The sequence below is a fragment of the Euleptes europaea genome, chromosome 19 (genome assembly GCF_029931775.1).
Source record: "Euleptes europaea isolate rEulEur1 chromosome 19, rEulEur1.hap1, whole genome shotgun sequence".
NCBI lineage: Eukaryota > Metazoa > Chordata > Lepidosauria > Squamata > Sphaerodactylidae > Euleptes > Euleptes europaea.
The window spans coordinates 35,949,476-35,964,491 of NC_079330.1; the positions used below are offsets into that span (position 1 = coordinate 35,949,476).

General features: G+C 47.1%; 1 protein-coding gene across 1 annotated transcript in view; it reads left to right on the forward strand.

Moving 5' to 3' along the window:
* Positions 1 to 15,016, forward strand: part of KSR1 (kinase suppressor of ras 1) — a 180,786-nt gene that overhangs the window by 39,658 nt on the left and 126,112 nt on the right. The gene's annotated exons all lie outside the window — the stretch shown is intronic.

Here is a 15,016-nt window from a genome sequence, read left to right on the forward strand (position 1 = left end):
CAGCCAGATGTTTCTGAGAAGCCTGTAAGCTGGCCATGAAGGTCTTGCCTCTACTGCTGCTGCAAGAAACCGGAATCCAAAGATATACTCCTTTTGAACATGGAGGTTTCATTTGGCTATTCTGGCTAATAGCGAACAACTCTCTCAAAACATGGCTAAAAGTGAGCCTAGTAGCATGTTTTTTCCCCATATGAACCTTTTGGATTGACACATGGGCCATAAAAAACTTGCTTTGGAGCCGCTCTTTGAGGTTTTTTGCTGTTTTCCCCCTCCATGAATTTGTGTAGAACATTTTTAAAAGTCATCTAAGCCAGTTGCTATTGCTACCTGCTGTGGCTGTGAATTCCACAAGTTAATTATGTGTAGCAAGAAAGAACTTGGTATTTCTCAGACTTCTGAAACTTGAGGAGAATGGGACCATTCCGAATCTGCCCTACCCTGCACCAAGCATCTGCCCCACAGCTGAGCATTCAGGCATCCTCGCATGTCAGGGGTGTGTCGTTTGTGGCTGCATGTGAGGATTCTTGAACTGGGGCACCTTTCCCCAACAATAGAGCAGCACCTCCTCCCGTAAGAAAATGTAAGAACAAAGCAGCTTGTTTTGACACCCCCTTCTTAAATTGTATTGGTATGATGGTGCATTGGGGGCGCAGTCCATAAATCTTGTGTGGACAATAAGGCTTTGTTTTTGTTTAGATACTTGTACCATGCTCTTCTCCCCACTGTCCCCTAGTGACCTTCCATGGCAAAGTGGGGATTCAAATCTGAGCCTTTCAGATCATGGTCGAACACTCTAACCATTACACAATGCTTTCAGTTGGGTCTGGGGAGAAGACAGGGCACTAGGTTCAAGGGTTGCCTCTCACATGCTATATATAAAAGTTTAAACAAGGAGAGGGGGTACCCAGGATGCTCCTTTTGGGGTGCTGCTTGCTTGGGGGCTGGCCCCATCCCCTTGCTCCTCAGCCCCACAGTGTGAGAACCATTCAGTGCCTTGAGCTGAAGCTCACCTCTTCAAGTTGATCGAGCTCCTGCAGGGATGTGGTTTTGAACAAAGCCCCACAAAGGTTCTTAGTAGTTGACTGGGAGCTGGTGATTCATTCCTCTCCACCATGTCTAAACCGATCTAGAGTGATACAGGTAGAATGAATGAAATGAGCAGAATCAGCCCAGCGTTTCCTCTTGTGTTTCTGAGAACTGAAGCAAAGGCAGAGGATGCCTACGGGGAGTTCCGTGCCCAATTTACTTACCAAGTTTTATTAGAAATTGACCAGCTATCCCAAAGTGGGAAGGGAACTGTTGGCCTGGGATTTGGAGACTGTCTTGCGCCAGGTTTTATTAAAGGTGTGTATTGAAAAGGAGATGCAGCAGATCCTCTCGCCCCGTCAAGGGGTTGGTGCTTAGCTTTTGTTTCCACTCTGTTTTTGCTGCTTTGTCTGAGCTTGGCTGTAGATCAGGAAATTTGGCCAGATAAATTGCCACGCAACACCTTACAGCTTCCAGTAGCACTCTTGTTTTAATATTTTTTAAAAATTATCAGAGCTGGGGAGGAAATTCCTTTGTGAAGAGGAATTTTTGTTTGTTTGTGACTGAAATATGGGCTTCAAAGGTGAAGGTGTGTTATCCTGGGCTTCGGCTCTTGCATGAAACATGGCAGTGTGGCCATATACCAATGTCCTTGAGCAAGTGTTAGAAACACACACATGTCCTTTCTTATGCTTCCTAAACATTTATTGTTAAAGGGTATGTGTGTATGTGTCTGGGGGGGATTAGCTTGTTTTCCAACAGGGTATTATTTAGGTAAATGATAGCTCAACTTTGTGGCGAATGTGCTAGAAAGGGAGGGACCGTGGCACAGTGGCAAAGTGCACACTTTGCACGGGGAAGACCTCATTTTCAGCTCCTGATCTCTCTGTTGAGAAGCGATCTGATGTCGGGAAAGACCTTTTTCTGTTGGAGGGCCGCTGCTAATAAGTAGGTAATGCTGAGCTAGCTGGCTCAGCCAACGTGATGTAAGGCTGAGGATCACACTTCAGTAGGATTTGCTGGGAGATCCCAAACACACTCCTTGCTTGTAAATCTAAAAATATCAGCCAACCAGAGCAGCTCTGATAAAGAAGACAACCACACAGGTTTGCCTGTTTTCAAATGGGTGCTCCTTTAAGAAAGGGAGGGATTAAAAAATACCAACTCTGTGGGCCATGGGGTGATTGGTTCATGCATATGATGAGGAGGGCTTTCTTGCCCAGGAAACTTTGCTTCAAATCAGACTTTATGTTGCCCCAAGACTCTCTGTGCACTTTTTTAGTAACCGTGTCCTTCTCTTCTGGTCTGCGCGTTCTCTCTCCTCGCTGCTTGACTCCCACCTTCCCGGGCTTCTCTTGTAAAGTCCCCCTCGCCCGCAGTTTCTCGATGGCTGGCATCTGGACAGAAGCTGCCACCCAAAGCCACCCCCCTCCCCTTTTGCGGGGGCTCGGCAGATCATAATCATGGGGGGTTATTTTTATCTGGAAGTGGTAATTAATCAGGCTCTGTTACAGCAGAGCAGAAAGTGCTGGTGGGGCGGGGGTGAACCTTGAGAAGTGTGGGGTGTGCTGGAGCACACGATGTGCTGACTGTGGAAACGGGTTTTGGAAATTGTACAAAGGCTTTTGGTGACAGTGGATGGCCAAAGTCTTCAAAGAGTCGGGAGGGAGAGGAATGAGGGATTTCTTGCTGAACTTGAAAGCAAGCGAGTCTTCAAGAGCTGCCTCTTTCAGGGTTCCGTTCTTTTGTTTCTCTGTTTTGTTGCTTTGGTATTTCCCCTTCCCCTTTCCTAGAGGGAGAAGGGACTAGGAGTACAAATGTCCAGGGGGCTGGGCAAGTTACCACTGGAGAACAGTAACGGTAGAGTATTGGACTAGGATCTGGGGGACCCAAGTTCAAATCTCTACTTTACCAAGAAAGCTTGCTGGGTGACCTTGGGCCAGTAACACACTCTCAGCCTAACCTACTTCACAGGGTTGTTATGAGAATAAAATGGGGGAGGGGAGAACGATGTAAGTCGCAGTGGGTCCCCAATGAGCAGAAAGGCAGGGCGTGAATGAAGGAAAGTGAATTCCTGTTCTATTCTAGTGTGTATTCTTCTGATCATGTGTGGGGCATGTGAGGGAAAGGGGGAGGGAGAAGGAATCCTTGTTTGGGGAGAGGTTGGTGGCTCTCAGCAGCCCTGCCTTTCTTTTCTCCTGGAACCTGGGCAGTATCCATGGGGCGCTGTGTAGCTGTTGCAAGGGACATTGTGCCACGTGCCCTGAAATGTGTACGCTTTTCATAGAATCATAGAGTTGGAAGGGACCACCAGGGTCATCTAGTCCAACCCCCTGCACAATGCAGGAAATTAACAACTACCTCCCCCCCACATCCCCAGTGACCCCTACTCCATGCCCAGAAGATGGCCAAGATGCCCTCCCTCTCAGGATCTGCCTAAGGTCATAGAATCAGCATTGCTGACAGATGGCCATCTAACCTCTTAAAAACCTCCAGGGAAGGAGAGCTTACCACCTCCCGAGGAAGCCTGTTCCACTGAGGAACTGCTCTGTTAGAAAATTCTTCCTAACGTCTAGATGGAAACTCTTTTGATTTAATTTTAACTGTTGGTTCTGGTCTGACCTGGGACAACAGAAAACAACTCTGCACCATCCTCTATAGGACAGCCCTTCAAGTACTTGAAGATGGTTATCTTATCCCCTCTCAGTCTTCTCCTCTTCAGGCTAAACATACCCAGCTCCTTCAACCTTTCCTCATAGAACTTGGTCTCCAGACCCCTCACCATCTTTGTTGCCCTCCTCTGGACACGTTCCAGCTTGTCTACATCCTTCTTAAATTTGACGCGAGAGCTGGCGGATTGTGCCAAAGTCCAGGAATGACCACCAGAACCACTAGAGCTTATAGAAATGCAGTTTTTTCAGTGCTAAATACACTATCCACCATATCTCCCGACACAGACTCATGGAGTCTAACACTTATATACATAATGCCACCACCAGGCATCAATTAGTAGTTCAGGCTGAGTCACCCTACAGGTGCAACACATCACCTCAGCCTCTGGCCTCAACTGGTTCTGGCCAGTGTAATCAGTGGTGCCCAAAACTGAACACAATACTCTAGGTGAGGTCTAACCAGAGCAGAGTAAAGCGATACCATCACTTCGCAGGATCTGGACACTATACTTCTGTTGATACAGCCAACCTTCTATTACATTTCTGGGGTATGTGATTTCCCACCAAGGGTTGGAAATGGACCCCGCCAAGGTCCAGGCGGTGCGGGACTGGGAAACCCCCACTACCCGCCGCCAACTTCAACAGTTTTTGGGGTTTGCCAACTTTTACCGGAATTTCATTCCCAACTTTGCCCAAGTTGCGCTTCCCCTCACTGCCCTGTTGCGTACCAAGGACAGGGGGGCTAGCGCCGCACTCCCCTCAGCCCGTCTGCAATGGTCTCCCCAGTGCCAGCAAGCTTTTGAACGTTTAAAGCTACTTTTTTCATCCGAACCCGTTTTGGCTCACCCGGATTGCACCAAGCCCTTCGTGGTGCAGGTGGATGCCTCGGATGTAGCCATGGGCGGGGCCCTATTGCAGAGGGATGAGGGGGGACGGTTGAGGCCATGCGCCTACTTCTCCAAGAAGTTTTCCCAGTCCGAAATCAACTGGGCCATTTGGGAGAAGGAGGCAGCAGCGGTCAAACATGCCCTTACCATATGGAGACACTTCTTAGAGGGGGCCGAGCTGCCGTTCGAAGTGTGCACAGATCACAAGAATCTTGAGGCTCTCAAGGGAGCTAGAAAACTCAATGCCAAACAAATTCGGTGGGCCCAATTTTTTGCAAAATTCCGGTTCACCCTCAAACATGTCCCTGGCAAAGAAAATGCCCTAGCTGATGCTTTGTCACGACTTCCCCAGTATCGCAACGATTTCGATCGCCCCGTCGACTCCCTGTTCACTCCCGAACAGCGAGGGGAAGTCCCTGGCTTGGCCGTCACCACCCGATCCCAAGCCCGCCAACCGGAGACCCCCCCTACGCTCAAAGGTATCCCGGAAGCATTCCAACAGCGACTCCGGGACGCCTCCTTACAGGAGGAGGAGCACCATCTCCTCCCCACTGGCTTGGAACGAACCAACACTTGGTGGGTGCAAGGGGGGAAACTATATGTCCCATCTTCCCTTCGCAAAGAAGTATTGGGACTTGTACATGGGGCCAGGCTAGCGGGTCATTTTGGTTTCATAAAAACGCTTCACCTGGTTCGAAGGCAATTCTGGTGGCCCGGTATGAGATCTGATGTAGAGTTGTATGTGCGCAGCTGCCCCACCTGCGCCACAGCCAAGAAACGGATGGGAAAACCCCCGGGGCTTCTCAAACCGCTTGAGAACCCCTCCCGTCCCTGGGAAGTCATCGCCATGGATTTTATCACCGACCTACCTCCAAGTCGGGGGAAAACGGTTCTCTGGGTTATCACAGACCTCTTTTCCAAACAGGTTCATTTCGTTCCATGTGCAGGTCTTCCTTCAGCCCAGGGCTTAGCTAAACTGTTCATCACGCACGTCCTCAGGCTACACTCGATCCCGAGGAAGGTCCTCTCCGACCGGGGGGTCCAGTTTGTTGCCAAATTCTGGCGGGCTTTCCTAAAGTTAATGGGAGTGGAGGAACAGGGCCTTTCTTCCGCCTATCACCCCCAAACGGATGGTCAAACGGAACGAGTAAATGCGGTAGTAGAATGTTATTTGCGTTGCTATGTAAATTTCCACCAGGACGACTGGGTCGACCTGCTGCCATTTGCCGAATATGCGTACAACAATGCGCCTCATTCCTCTACCGGCTTTAGTCCCTTCCAAGTTATATACGGGACGGATTTTGGCCCTTTCGGTTCTGCCCCCGTCTCGCCAGAGCTCCAGTCTACCCCTGATCTTCAGGAGTGGATTCAGGTGGTTAAATCCACCTGGCCATGGTTGCTCAAAAATCTGGAAAGGGCAAAAAGCAAGTACAAGGAACAAGCAGACAAACACCGGTCTCCGGGATGGGAACTCAAGGTGGGGGAGCAAGTCTATCTGTCCACCAAAAACCTCCGCTCTCTTCGCCCCTGCAAAAAACTGAGCGACCGTTATGTAGGACCTTTCCCCATTACCAGAGTAATCAACGAGGTTACCGTGGAACTGAGTCTCCCTAAGACTCTCAAGGGAGTTCATCCAGTCTTCCATATAAGCCTCCTCAAACCTTATGTAGCAGCTCCCCAGTTCCACCCCCCTCCCGCTCATGAGATTCCTACCGTAGTAGGAGGGGATACCCATTTGGAAATATCCAAGGTTTTAGATTCCAAATGGAAGAAAGGGAAACTGTTTTACTTTGTTCGCTGGAAAAACCTTGGCTCCGCTCATGACGAATGGGTGGCCGCACCCCACATGGCAGCTCCTCGCTTGGTCCGAGAATTCCACCTCGCTTATCCCGATAAGCCTCGTCCTCTCGGAGGGGGGCCTTAAGGGGGGCAGAATGTGAGGGTCTCTGTCTTTGTGTCTCTGCTTTCCATCACCTGCGGTGTTATCAGTGAACTCGTAAAAGCAGTTCACACCTTCTGGTCTCAGGCGCCAGGCCTGATGGCCCATGTATCTCCCCCCCCGCTGTTCTTCCTGCCAGTACTCCCTCAGGCCGGTGCGGCCTTGGAAGTGTGATAGCCGCACCAGACTTCCTGGGATCCGTCTGATGTTTTGTATTATGCCAAGCTTGTAACTTCCCATAACAATAAGTGTGAACCCCAGTGCCCCAGTGCCCTGGAGTCAATATATTCTGTAAACCCGTATAGCCCCTCACTTGCAACTTTCTACCTGTGCCTGTCTCATCTCCTGAAGGCTTCAATAAATCTATTGTTTCTGTATCAACGTCTGAGCAACTGATTTGGAGAAGCAAACTCAGAGAGGGGGATCTCTCACACACTCTTTGGGTGCGATCTGTCAACCAATTAACGATCCACCTAACAGTATCAGGATCTAAATCACATTTTCCCAATTTGTCAACAAGAATATTATTGTTTTCTGTGTGTGACCTCGTACACCATGTCTGGTTGTGGCCAGTTTGCATGGTCCTGGGCAAATGCATATTGTAGAGTGCACTGGGTTTCAATGGATGGGATATATCTGTAGATTTTCACCCTTCCCTTCCTCCAAAGTGATCAGGGTATTCTCCTTTCCCACTTTATTCTTCTAGCAGCCCTCCGAGGTAGAGTAAACTGAGGGAAAGAGAGTCTGCTGCAAAACCACCCAGGAAATTCCTGGGCGATTGTGGATTTGAACCTGGGATTCCCCAACCCTAAACCCGCACTGTTCAGCCTGCCACAGTCCTGAGCACTGCTTTGTTTGTCTTGCCTGCAGATGGCAGCTAGAGACCGGGCTTTTTTAGTGGTGGCACCTTTGGAATGCTGTTCAGCTGAAGGCTTTCCTGGTGCTTACCTTACTGCTCTCATGGTGCCAAGGAAATCTCTCTCTCTCTCTCTCTCTCTCTCTCTCTCTCTCTCTCTCTCTCTCTCTCTCACTGTTTTTATTGTCTGCTTCTAGCATGACGATTATTTTATAAATATGCATTTAAGTTGCCTAATGTTGTTTTTAGTCTGTTTTTATGCCTCTGTCTTATTTTTAGGACCCTTTTTGTTGCTGATCATTCTTAGGCTGTGTTTTCTGATTTTATTGTACTAGTTCTGCTTTGTGGGCCACCTTAGGCAGGTCTCTGGAGAGGGTCTTTGAGTAAAGAGACTTAAAGGAGAGACTCCACTCTATCCCAGCCTCTACTATGTCTTGAATCTGTCTTGAATCCCTGTAAGAAAGGTGGACTATAAATAATGCAAATAAATAATAAAATAGACGCACCCTCCTGTGAATTTGGAGCCTTTGGTAATTACTCAGTATTTTCTCTCCTCTCTAGTTGTGTTATCAGACACTACATTATCTTTTTGCCCTCAAATACTCATCTGTTTATCCAAGTGGACTAGAAACGTTTTCTTTTAACTCTTTACCTACTATGCCTGCCCGGTATCAAGAACTGTTATGAACTCTAAGCTGTGTTGTAGGAATTCATTTCACTGTAACTCCCCCACCCCAGACTCCTGATTGTTTGATACTTTTTGATACTTTGAAGCCAGGGCCGGCTTCTTCACACACAGTAATTCCTCTGTTTCAGCCTCTGTGGGAAGAAAACCTTGAAGTGGCATGTTATCGCTTGCACAGCGTGCCTTCTGGGTTGGCTTTCCCCTTGTTCAGCTTGGCAGGATGAACATATATCATTTTTCAGCTGTTCTTTGATGCTGAATCTTGGGGTGGGGGTGGTGGAGAGAAAGTGATGGAAAGTTGTGTCTTCCCACTGAGTGACCTTGATATTGTCTGAGCATCTGACTCACTCTGAAATTGTACCATGGTCTGTGCTGGGCAAGATAGGGAGGGACTCATGAGGGATCTCTGCCTAGATGTTGACATTTCAAAAGCAAGCCAGTCTGTAGCCTTTTTATCATTTCTGAAAGCAGCGAAGCCCCAGTTTGCCAGCAGACAAAAAGAGTTTCTACCTGTTTGGGGGCTCCTCAGCCATGCTGAAAAACAGAACTCTGTGAGTTAGCCGAAAGTGGTGGGGAAATGGACGGCAGAGGGCCGCGGGTGCTCCAAGAGGCACAGAACGCCAGGAGCAGTTCAGAGTCTGTTAAGTGGGCTGAAGAAGCAAAAGAGACCAGGCAATGCGTCTGCTCGGGCCCCTGACTGCCCACGTTGGGCGCTGACTCTCCCCTGTAAGCGGTGGAGTCTGATCTGGAGAACCGGGCTTGATTCCCTGCTCCTTCACATGAGCGGTGGACGCTAATCTGGTGAACTGGATTTGTTTCCCTGCTCCTCCACATGAAGCCAGCTGGGTGACCTTGGGCTAGTCACAGGTCTCTTCGAACTCTCTCGGCCCCACCTACCTCACAGGGTGTCTGTTGTGGGGAGGGGAAGGGAAGGTGATTGTAAGCTGGTTTGAGTCTCCCTTAAGTGGTAGAGAAAGTTGGCATATAAAAACCAACTCTTCTTCTTCTTCTTCCTCTTCTTCTGTAATGAGGCTGTTTTATTTGAGATTCTGTTTTGCCTTTTTGTTGCCTTGGTGTACCTCTGTTGGTCAGAAGACTGGATACAAATACATAGCTTTCAGTGTTTAAAGTGCTCCACATAAATTATTCTTTATTTTTAATTTAGATATTTATACCCCAGTTTTCTCCAGTATAGGATCCCAAACTGGTTTACACTATTTTCCCCTCCTCCATTTTAGCTTCCCCATAACAACCCTGTGAGGTAGGTCAGGCTGAGAGGGAGGAAGGGGCTGGAGCAAGATAACCCAACAAGCTCTAGCAGCAGAGTTGGGATTTGAGCCTGTGACTTCCAGATCCCAGTCTGGCACCAACCACTATACCAGCAGTAATCCACACAACAGCCTTGTAAGGTGGGCTAGTGGTATTATACCCATGTGGCAGATGGGAAGGTGAGTCACAGAGAGAGTCGCTTACTACCGACTATCAGTTTGAACCATCAACTTCCAGGATCTCTGCTCTGCTAAGTCACTCTCCAGCCAGGCGTGCTTGTTGCAGAAGCCTAGCAAAGCTTAGCTCTTCTGGGGGGGGGGGGAGGGGATTGGATGTGGTGGAGGGGAGAGCTACAATCTGGCATGGGTGAAAGCCAGGCTGTGGTTGGGCTTCTGGTTGTATTTAAATGTTGGCCTTTTCTAGAGGGCACTTAGATCTCTCCCCGAACAATGTCTCAAGCAGCCGTGGAAGAGGAGAGAGAGACCATGCACCATGAATGTTTAGAAGCGCCTGTTGAGAATGAGAAACGGTTCCTCCTGGGTGAGTGAAAACAACTTGTAGATCTTCCTAGCTAGGATAACATGAGGGCTTAGAAGCATTGACTGAGTATCTGTGCAGTCTTGGGTTAGCATTGGAGCTCATAGAGGAGAGGGGTGTGTGTATGGGGGGTGGGAATAGAGAAAACTTCCCATTGCAAGAAATTTTGCTTTGCCTCCAAATGCTTCTTGAAAAGGAGTAAAAAATGTTGTGGTCCTAATTTGAACAGAGCATATTTGAGGTCCAATCCTCCCAGTCTGGGGCAAAAAAAGAAGAAAAGAAATAGTATCCCTTGGGGAGTTTTGGTCTGTGTGTACGGTAGTTCACTTTCAAGTTTTCCATAGATTTTGTTTTGTTTTCCATCTGTGTGGCAGAGGTTGGGGAGGGGGGGGTGAGACTCAAATTCATCACTGTGCTTTGAACTCCAGCATTCTTTTACTTAAAAAAAAAAATCTGGCAGGCAAATTTTAAAACCCCTGGAGTTTTGCCTCCTGATGCTGGGAAATAATCTTTGCAAGAAGCTGTTTATTTCTGTGCTTGAATTCTTTTCTCATCTTCTGTTTGCTCAGCGATTTTCTACAGTTGTCTTTTTGTTTGTGCGTGTGTGTTGTTTTTCTGAAGCTCCCAACTGTTAGTTTGACGTCATGGTTTGAAAAAAAAGAAAGAAAGAAAAGGCAAGCTTGTGTCCTGAGAGGTTTAGCTAGTTAGGGTAAAAATAGACGACAAATAATACCAGCCCTGGCAGAGATCCCTACACACACACACGCTGGATCTTGCTTTCCCTCCTCAGATCAAGGCCCTGGGTTTCATCAGCTCTGGAACGTTTTCAGGACTAGTTTCAGAAGGGAAAAGATATAATAGCAAGGTTGTCTGAGCATACACAGAGTACTTCTTCCTTCCTGCTGAATAAAAGCCAGCTCTCTGTATGAAGAAGAGTTGGTTTTTATATGCCGACTTTCTCTACCACTGAAGGAAGAATCAAACCAGCTTATGATCACCTTCCCTTCCCCTCCCCACAACAGACACCCTGTGAGGTAGGTGGGGCTGAGAGAGTGTGACTAGCCCAAGGTCATTCAGCTGGCTTCATGTGTAGGAGTGGGGAATCAGATCCAGTTCACCAGAACAGAGTCCACCACTCCAAACCACTGCTCTTAACCACTACGCCACGTTATACTCTAACGATCCCTGTGAACCAAGGAAGGTTCCTATTTCCTGGTCCCTTTGTTCCCATTCTGTCATTTAGTTTTGAACCTCTTTACAACTATGTTTGCATAGTCCCAGGAGCAAAGAATCTGCTATCTGGAGCCATAGTATGGAACCAAATATGGCTTTTAACCCATTCTGGGTAGGTGAGATGCTAGACTAACTAGTAAGTGAACAACAGGCAAGAAGAAGAGTTGGTTTTTATATGCTGACTTTCTCTACCACTTAAAGAAGAATCAAACTGGCTGACAATCACCTTCCCTTCCTCTCCCCACAACAGACACTCTGTGAGGCAGGTGGGGCTGAGAGAGCTCTAAGAGAGCTGTGACTAGCCCAAGGTCACCCAGCAGGCTTCATGTGTAGGATTGGGGAAACAACCCAGTTCACCATAATAGCCTCTGCCGCTCATGTGGAGGAGTGGAGAATCAAACCCGGTTCTCTAGATCAGAGTCCACCGCTCCAAACCACTGCATTTAACCACTACACCATGCTGGCTCATGGCAAAAGTTTTTATTGGATGAAAGGGCTTCTTAGAATTTTTTTTAACAGAAAGGGAATAATAGATTCACGGAGAGGTCCTTCAGTGGTTACTAGCTATGGTGACTAAAGTGAACCTTCCCTTCTGGAAGGCCGTCAGCCTCTTGAGTACCAGTCCTAGGAGGCAACATGAGGAGAGGGGCTTGGCCTCTACGTCCTGTTTGTTGGCTCTGCAGGGCAACTGGCTGGACTAGATGCACCAGGGGTCTGACTCAGCAGGGGTCTTCTAATGTCTCTAATGCATGTGCATACAGACACATGAACACTAAAGTACCGTCCAGCATTGAGCCTCACATTTCACCCCTGAAGATAGTTTCAGAAGGTAGCTGCACTGGTCTACAGTAGGGACATGTGCCCTCCTGGGTTTCCCTCTGCACTAGACAGGATACTGCAGAGTAACAGCATGCAAAAGACAGCATATAACCTACAAAAAGGGGGCGGCCTTGGGGAATTAACCTTGATATGAGCAGGGGATGTCATAGTTCCACTGTACACTGCATTGTTCAGGCTGCATCTGGAATACTGTGTGCAGTTCTGGAGGCCTCACTTCAAAAAGGATGCAGACAGAATGCAGGCGGGTGCAGAGGAGAGCGACAAGGATGATCTGGGGCCTGGAGACCGAGCCCTGCGAGGAAAGGCTGAGAAAGTTGGGAATGTTTCGTTTGGAGAAGAGGAGGTTGAGGGGGGACAGGATTATTCTCTTTAGGTATTTGAAGGGCTGCCATTTAGAGGAGCGCAGGGAGCCATTCCTGTTGGCAGCAGAGGATAGGACTCACAATAATAAATTATGGTTTCAGTTATGGGCAGAAAGGTACCAGCTGGATATTTGGAAACTTTTTTTTTACAGTAAGAGTTGTTCAGCAGTGGAATCAGCTGCCTAGGGAGGTGGTGAGCTCCCCCTCGCTGGCAGTCTTTAATCAGCAGCTGGTCGACAACTTGTCAGGGATGCTCTAGGCTGATCCTGCATTGAGCAGGGGGTGGGACTAGATGGTCTGTATGGCCCCTTCCAACTCTATGATTCGACATTTCTATGAATATTCCAGTGTTGTCCCTGTTTTCATCTATGAACTGTTGGAAAGCATGGCCTTCCCAGAAAAAATTGGTATTAAGGGGTGGGTGGGATTTCCTGTCCTTGTGAGTTCCTTCCGTGATGGGGGGGGCTGGCAAATGCGGGGTGCAGCCACAGTGGGGTATGGTGGAGCCTCATGGCACCTATTGAAGGTGGAGGATGGTGCGCTGGCTGTGTCTCATGTTGCACAAATGAAGTCTGATAGACATGGGGGAGCATGCAAACCGCAAAACTCTCTGGGGCCAGGTAATAAATAGCTTGTGTCCTTGATTCTGGCCCCTCACTCTGAAACCCCACTCTTTCCCCCCTAGTGACCCTGAGAAAAAAGCTTAAGGTCCTGGATCTCTAGGTCATATTCTGAGATCTGGCAACCTGGTATATTTTTATTTATTTAAACTGTGTATATCCTGCCTTCTGAGCCCATTATTTGTAAGAGAAGCTTACAAGTTGGAGAGATATGTAAAAGATAATAAAACAGAAGTTAAAAAACCCACACAGAGTAACAAAATAACCAGTGAGAAACCTTTGAAAAAGCCGTGGGGGCTTTCCAGAGCAGAAAATGTGATTCTGTGGTCAGCTCATTTTACCATTTTTTTCTTTTATACCCGTGGCAGAAAAGAACATAACGAAAGAGTTCAGCGAGGGGGTGAGTCTCGAAGTGCTGTAGCTTTGCCTTAGTATATCTCTGTTATTATCACTGGCCTTTTTTACAGTTAAACTTTAACTTTTTAAAAAATTTAACCTGTTCTTACAGGTACATTCTTAAGGAAAGAAATTCATTTTTATGAGGACTTAAGGATCTTGGAGGCACCATATGAATTGTCTGATCTAGATTTTCGGGCTTTGGTTTGTTCTATTCTGTTGCTGGAATTTGTTGAACAGTCGCTTTGTTTGGACTTTAATTTGATAGCCTTTTGAGGCTCCAGATTATTTGGGAGCAGGCATGTTTGTTTGTGCCCTTGGCTGCGTCAACTCTTGTGTGTCCCTGTGTCTCTGCTATTAGTTGCAAAATAAACAAAAGAGAAATTGGAAGAAAAGTAGCCTTAATTCTGCAAAAGATGTAAAAGTATTCTTGTGTAAAAATGAAAGAAGTTTCTTTCCTTACTACTCAGAGACTTATGCAGCTAAGTAAGGTATCAACCACTCTTCCCCCACTGTTCCCACCTTTGGTATTGGAAATCCTGCTTCTCTGGCTTTGAAGATTTGACCAGCTACTGTCCCTGCGCTTTCTCTGCAGTCTTAGGGACTGAAACTTACTTTAATGTTAAACCCAGATGCTCAGTTCTCTGCTTAGCGTATCCAGTGCTTCTGCGGTGTGGCTGAGGACACAGCACACATCAGGTGACTGGGGTTCTCTTTGCATGAAACATGAGGCCATGCCAGGAAATGCAAGCTGTTGAGGATCTTTACTCTTTGTGTGTTAAGTGCCAAGTTGTCTCCGACTCATGGCGACCCTATGAATCAACATTTAAAATAAATAGTAAGTTTCTAGTCCTAATGACTGCAGCATTTAAATGGTAAACTCAATAGAAATTCCTGCTGAAAGTGCTGAAGATGGAGGAATGCCAGCATATGATTTATAAGACTGGGGAAGGTTGGGTATTCATGGTGCTTTCTTCATGGGGAAAATATGTACCCATTGTGGAATGTACTATGCAAGGTGTAAGGTGTGTATCCTACATTTGGTTGGTGGTCACCCTTGGGTTATGGAATTGGCTGCGTCTTGAGATCCACATGGTACAGGGCCTATTTGCTTTTATTTATTCAAGCTTTTAATATTTGGCTTTTTTATTTAAACTGCAGTTCAATCCTAAGCAGAGTCTAGCTTCACTAAAGTCAATAGGTGTAGGAGGATATAATATTCCTTAAGATTGTGTTGCTAGCTGGTGTCTACAGATTAATCTGGATTGGTTGTTTTTAGATTTGTTTTCATACTGCATGAATTGTATGTGTGTATGTATAACATATGCATTCACTCCTTCTGTGTAACTTCTTTTGAGGCCCTACTGGTTGAAAAGTGAGGTAGAAATAGTCTCCTTAAATCATAGGAAATATTAAAAATTGCATAATTAGGCAGCTTACAATTTTCACCTTTTCTTGGCACAGAATGTACTTTATGATGATTATTATAAAGCCCACTCAGCTGTTTTTAAAATAATAATACTGGAAGTGTGAGTGTGGAACCAGCAGAAGATGATAGTTGGAATAATAAATGTGATGCCCAAGGGGTTGACTCTGTGTTTCCTGCCAATGCTCCCAGGAAAACCCACACATGCTCCTTTTCTGAGTCTGCTTTGCCCCCAGGCAGGCGCACGTGCAGTTTCTGATTTCAGTTG